This window comes from Microtus ochrogaster, unplaced genomic scaffold (assembly GCF_000317375.1).
Source record: "Microtus ochrogaster isolate Prairie Vole_2 unplaced genomic scaffold, MicOch1.0 UNK2, whole genome shotgun sequence".
Classification (NCBI taxonomy): Eukaryota; Metazoa; Chordata; class Mammalia; order Rodentia; family Cricetidae; genus Microtus; species Microtus ochrogaster.
In genome coordinates, this window is record NW_004949100.1 from 22,067,581 (window position 1) to 22,074,603 (window position 7,023).

Sequence of the window (7,023 nt, forward strand, 5' to 3'; positions counted from 1 at the left end):
AAAAAAAAAAAAAAAAAGAAAAAGAATTCAACTAATAGCTCCATGTTTGGGTATCCTTTAGAAGGGTGTAGTATTTGAAGGAGCATGTCCCTTATAGGTCTGGTTATTTAACACCTGGTCATAGTTGATGGTGATGTTTCAGGAGGTTTAGGAGATGTGGCCTTCATGGAGGAAGTATGCCGTTGGAAGTGGGTTTTGAGAGTTAAAAGCCTCCTGCCACTTCCGGTTAGCTCCCTTTCCTTCTGACTTGTGTACGTACGCTCCTAAGGATGTGAGTGCTCAGCTTCCTGTGCCAGCAGCCATGCCTTTTGTCAGGCCACTTCATCGAGATAGACTCACATCCTTCTGGACCCGAAGCCCAGATAAACTCCTCCTTCTAAGAGTTGCCTTGGTAATGGTGTTTCATTACAGTCACAAAACAGTGACTAGCACAAAAGCCTTTCTTCTTCCAAGGAAGTCATGTCACCCTGGTAGGAAGATCACTGCTCTAGGAGACTGTGAGTTCTTGGAGGACTAAAGAATCAATATCCTGAAGCACCAGCACTCACCTGCTTTCAGGGTCAGAACAATTCAAGTAAACATTTAAGGTTACAGGGTTATTTCATTCAGTAAAAGAAGAAAATGGTGGTGCTCTAATTAAATGATGGGAACTGTTTGATTAAGTCCAAAAAAGTTTGATACCTAGAAAATTGTAAAGGCTGTAATTTTCATCTTAATTTTCAGTGAATTGCTGAACACACACACACACACACACACACACACACACACACACACACCCCTTCTACCTAACCTTTCCAAACTCCTCCACTAGTTTTCTTTTAGCATGCCCAAAACTTATCTCCCAATAACGTGAATTGCATAATATTCTCCGAGTCTCACACCAGGGTCTCATTTTCTGAAGATTATTCTATTCTTAGTTCATCTTAACCTGCCCTTTCTCTTGCATATTCTATAACTTCTCTTTGGTCGGTGATAAGTGACATGGCAACTTGTATGGAACTTCTCTAGATGAAATATTCGCTGACTACCAAGGTTTGGTACAGTCAGTGTAGCAGGCTGCAATGACCTTAGTGGGGGAAGACACCTCACACAGGTCACAGTGCCTGATTCCAGGTAGGTGAGGAAGCTGCCAGTACCACAAGACCAAAGGCCTAGAAGCAGGTGACTTCAAATCATGTTCAACTCTCTGTCCATCCTTTAGAGGCAAATTGAAAATTTTAGGTTTCTATGTCTTAAAATTCTCCCCGATAGTCAGCACCTCACTTTAAATGGAGACAGCAGAGCTGTGTGTTTGATAGCGCATGTCAGACACGGTGCCTTGCCCTCCCTACAGCTTTAGTCATTATCTCTTCGCTCTGTGATAGCTCCCAACCTCTTGCTTTATTTCTGTTCCTTCCTTCCAGCATTCAGAAGTGTCCCCTCCATTCTCACTCAGATCATTTATCGATTTCCTTTTTTCAGCTGACAGAGGAAAGACGCCTGGCTTCTTCCTTCCAGATCTTCTTCAAGTCCTACCCACTTGCATCTTGGTTTAAAAAAACCATCATCCAATCCCAACATTTTTATTCACAGACTTAAAAGCACAAAGAAGGGGCCAGAGAGACGGCTCATCAGTTAAGATCACTTGTTGCTCTTGCAGAGCACAGATGTTCAAATCCCAGCACTCCCATTGTTAGTGTCATAAAGTACTGTAACTTCAGTGCCAGGGAACCTGGTGCTCTATTCTGGCCTCAGCAGGCCCTAGGCATGCACACAATACACACACATGTATATGTAGGCACTCACACATAAAATAAAATAACTAAGTGAAGAAGAAAAAGAACATAAAGTCCAGTCTGGCATGGAGGTACAAACCTGTAAAATCACTCAGGACACAGAGGCAAGAGGATCATAGCAAGTTCAAGGCTAGCCCTGACAACATTGTGGCATATGCTTTATAAAACAAAACTAATCAAACAGAAACCTAGGTCCCTGTGTCTCCCAGAGACAGAGACAGTGTGGCAGTGCCTGCCCGGGTATAGGGTGAGGCAAGGGTGCTGCAGCTACAGGCTGTCAGCTCAAGGGATGGGTGTCGGATTCCCCTCTGTATGCTGTGAATATGTTTTATTACCACTGGTTAATAAGAAGCTACTTTGGGCCTATAGCAGCACACAATATAGCTAGGCGGGAAATCTGACATATATAGAGAGCTGGCGGAGTCAAGAAGATGGCTGCCGGAACCCTCTGGAACCTTGCCGGTAAACCATGATCCTCGTGATGAAAATACAAAGTAATGGAAATGGGTTAGTTTCAGATATAGGAGCTAGATGGCAATATGCCTAAGTGATTGGCCTAGTGCTATTGCAATTAATACAGTTTCTGTGTGATTGTTTCAGTTCTGGGTAGCTGGGAAGCGAACGAGCAGCCTCCGCCTACAGGGGTTCAAGCTTTGGGCTTCCTTAAGGGCTTCTCGGCTGGTGCCATTGCTGCGGCTGTTGCTCCAGAGAGTCAAACTGTCCTTGCAGGTCAGCATGCCAACAAACGGACCAGTGCAGAGAACACTACAAAGGCATCATTGATTGTAGTGTGAGAATCCCCCCACAGCAGGGTTTCCTTCCTCTCCTTCTGGAGTGGTAACTTGACCAGTGAGCTCAGTACTTCCCCAACACAAGACCTGCATTTCGCCTTCAAGGATGTGCAAGCAGATCTTCCTAGGGGTCCTGGGCTGACATCACCTGGTTTCTGATGGGGAGCTAGGACCACTTTCCTCTGCGCTGCCTGCCCACTGGGTTTTGTTTTGACTAGAATGGCTGCCGATGTGTGCAAGGGGTCTTTTCAGTGAATTCAATGGAATGGGCTCCTGCTCCACAAAGATCTTCAAGTCTGATGGCCTGAATGGGTTTTCAGGGTTTTAGAGTCCCTACCCTGGGGATCATCATCATTTACACGGTTGCCTACCTTGGAGTCTGTGACACCACTACCAAGGGGATACTGCCAGACCCCAAGAATGTACACATTTCTGGGAGCTGAGTGATTGCCTAGAACTTGAGGGCAGTTGCAGGACTGGTGTCCTATCTATTTGATACAGTTCCTGCCAGGGTGGTGATTCAGTATGGCTGGAAAGCAGCTGATATTATGTACACAGGGACACGTGACTGCCGGAGGAAGATTGCAAAAGAGGAAAGAGCCAACGCTTTCTTCAAAAGTGCCCGACCCAATGTACTGAGCGGCACAGGTGGTGCTTTTGTATTTGGTACTGTAAGATGAGATCAAAATATATGACTAACGTGATCAAAACTGAAGTTCACTGCTTCACACATGTACAGATCCATTGTGTGATTTAAAATAACTATTCTTGGGAGATTAAAAAGACAGATCTGGGATAAAACCAGACCTCACAAAAATGTTTTGTTGAATGTTCATTAAACCACAAATGTTTCTTTAAACCTGGATGGAGGTGGGTGGTCCTTGGACTTCCCACAGGTCAGGGAACCCTGATGGCTCTTCAAGCTGATGAGGGAGAGGGACTTAATCAGGGGAGGGGGAGGGAAATGGGAGGTGGTGGCGGGGAGGAGGCAGAAATCCTCAATAAATAAATAAATTAAAAAAATTTATTTTACATTTAGATTCTCACAGAAAATGGAAGATAGCTTATCACACTTGCTCAATTAATTATCGGATAATTGATAATGAAAAAGTAACTGAGCATGAATCATTAATAAAGTCGACTCAATACAGAAAAACAAAACAGAAAGCAGGCGTCTTGCAAATTCTCATGTATTAAGATAGCGAGGGAGACAATGGGGATGTTCTATTGGGAACTCACCAAGGCCAGCTGGTGAAAAAGCATGGGATAAAACCGGACTCGCTGAATATAGCGGACAATGAGGACTACTGAGAACTCAAGAACAATGGCAATGGGTCTCTGATCCTACTGCACGTACTGGCTTTGTAGGAGCCTAGGCAGTTTGGATGCTCACCGAAACTGCGGGGAAGAGACAGAAATCTTTAATAAATAAATAAATTTAAAAAAAAGATAGCGAGGGAAGGATAGGACAGAAGAGAAGGGGGTATACTCACAGATATCACAGCGCTCAACTAAGGAGATAATAAAAACCATCAGACAGTCCTGAGAAAGAAACAGTTCAGATGCCTGAAAGAGCTAAAATCAGAATGCGCCACCCAGGAAGCAGAATGATGCCTCTCACCAAAGCCTGGAGAACATCATGGCCTGTCCCTGACTGAGGACACCTGGCTGTAAAGAGAACTCTGATTCTAAGCAAACAGCAGTGACAGGGCAGTTTCAGCCTGGAAGGCAGACTCCAGCGAGTCTGTCAGTGTCTCACAGGCAGGAAGACTCAGTAGGACTGGTGGTCACCACCGCTCTGCTTTCCTGAAACTGTCTAGAGCCTCACACAGATAGGCAGGCTAAGCTGACATGGAATTTTCCTACTTCTCACTGCTAACGCAGCCACACTGCATGCAAAGACATACAAATGCGAAACACGGGATATTACTTTGTACAGATAACCAACTTCCATACCTGCAGGGGTTCCAGGAATGTAGAACAGCTAAAAGCTAAAGCAGCTTGGATAAAGGTGAAGCCAAAGGCAGGCCCAAGCATGTCAGAGCTGAATAGAGCTTCACATCCAAGGCTCGGGCTTTCTTAAAGGGAGATGAATCCACACCCCAGGTTCTCCACTGGAAGTCAGAGGCATTGGAGGGTGGACTTGTCGATGTAGAGAAAAGGAGCCAGTGTTGCCTATCAACCACTGGAACAGGAGCTCTAAGAAGACCAAAAATCCTAAACTGCCTCAGAGAATGTGAGCCAGACCCAAGATACCAAGAGAGGTCATGATTCATACCACATGGAGAAGAAAGGAACACGGCCAGTTAAAAAACAACATAAATACTTGATATGGAGTAGTGAATCCCACGAGGCTCAGTAAAATGCTAAAAGTAAAATTTATCAAAGTACGTTGGAACCATATGAATATATGAGAATATTAAAACCATATCAAAAAGCAGGCTCCAGGCCTTAATGAACACAGTAGATCAACAAAGGTCACTACACTCTCACATAGACACCTTTGAAGAAGAGGACACTTGACAATATGGTGGCAATGGTCCTAACTGATCTGTCATCTAAATGTGGTAAGAGACCAACAGACAAAGAACTTTCCCAACTATGTCCTGGCTGCAACCTCAGACTGGCACATTGCTAATTCAGCCTGGTGATATTGCCGTCCACTTGTCCATCTGCCCACCTGACAGGACCTGGTCCTGCATTCACCTCTTCAGCTTGATTCACCCCTGCTTCGAAAGGCTCAGCTTTGCCTCTGCCGCCCCTGCAGCCCAGCTCTGATTTCAGCTGGGCTGTGAGCATCTTACCTAACCATCAGTGTGGCTCTTTTGCATCTGTGCTGCCCTCTGCCCTCTGTTTTCAGCAAGGCCTCTGTAAACTCTGCTGTGATTCTTTATCTCTTTTGTTTCCATTCTGTAACCTACATATATTCATATAAAGAGATATCACTACTGTGTGCTTTGCAATGTATGAGCTGACACAACATTAGTAATTAAGATTTGGGTAGAAGATCTTGGGGTTTTTTTGTTGTTTATTTTTTGTTTATTTATTTATTTTGCCAATTGCCAGTTACAAGAAAAATAAAGCAAGACTACTTGGAAAAATTGCAGGAAAATAATTGACATATGACATAAACTGTGGATTTGTTGTTTAATAAATCCTGATATTGTAGAAATACACACATATATCCTTCACCTTTAGGGCTATCTATATTTCTGACATAGCACACTCACTACACCTGACTATGGACTTTGCAGTGAGATAAAGCCACTATGAGGGAGGCGGCAGCAAAGAAGTGGGAGACTTTGAAACTTGTGCCATATAAGTAATAAAAAAAAATCCAGGAAAATTCTTACAGTAAGAATGGCTCCTTAAAAAGGTTCAGAGGGGTAGAAGAAGAAGTGGAGTCAGAAGATAGAAATGTGACTCTTGAACAAAAAAGTAGTGACTTAATAAAGAAGAAAAGAATATGACCCACAGTATCTGCTCAGTATACGGGCAGGCAGTCTAGACGTCAGCAACTTATCTATTGAGAAGGAAGAGAAGAAAAACAGAGAGTAGCACTTGAGCACAGAGATCTGAAAAACATAAAAGTTAAAAAAAATGGGAAAAGAATAAAAGCATAGAATAACACTAATGGTTTGTCCAGAAACTTGATAAATGGAGGATGGGTAATATTTAACGGTTGATACTCTAGGTATTTTCAGATAAGTAGAACAATATAGTTGATAAGACCAAGGCAGGATAGTAAGTCCCAAGCAGAATAAATTAAGTAAATCAGTGCATAAACACAGCATAGCAAACCAGAAGAACATTACAACCCCTGTAACATCATCGAATGAAGAGTTTACCTAAAATGTGATAGCAATTAGAAGCATATTTTTTACACAGCAGCAAAACACTTCATAAAATAATGCAATAATGTATTCAAAGGGAAAATACCACAGTAGTCTAGGATTATGTAGTTAGCATAGTCCGTAATTCAAGAAAAAGGGCTGAGTCAGGTATAACAAAAACAGAGATTTTCTACTCTGAGTAACTTAATTACAAAGAGAATATTGAATCTAGAAGTAAGTTGGATTTAAGAAGCCATGTGAAGCAGAGGAACTAACCAGGGGTTTTATTCTTTTAAATATGAACTAACAAAAATAAATGGTAAATGAGCAGATTTGGAAGTGTACCGAAGTGAGGAAAGAGAGGAAGTCCAGCTGTGGGAGGTGGAGGAGGACAGCACTAGGAAGCCCTTGTGTTGTCCGAGGACGATACAGAGATGCATGAGCTTCCGTGTTTGTAAACTTGACTGTGCCTCTTAATCAACTGAATGAAAATACAGTATGTACTAGTAAAAATGGCAATCTATAGATTCAATGCAATCCCCATCAAGATCCCATCAAAATTTTTCACAGAGCTGGAGAAGACAATAATCGACTTCATATGGAAAAACAAAAAACCCAGGATAG

At 42.8% G+C, this 7,023-nt stretch overlaps 1 protein-coding gene and 1 pseudogene across 6 annotated transcripts in view; one reads left to right on the top strand and one right to left on the bottom strand.

The window, feature by feature from the left end:
* Positions 1–7,023, bottom strand: part of Hecw1 (HECT, C2 and WW domain containing E3 ubiquitin protein ligase 1) — a 247,068-nt gene that overhangs the window by 175,733 nt on the left and 64,312 nt on the right. The window lies entirely within an intron of this gene.
* The window catches only part of LOC102002135, a 50,686-nt pseudogene continuing 45,869 nt past the window's right edge, over positions 2,207–7,023 (top strand).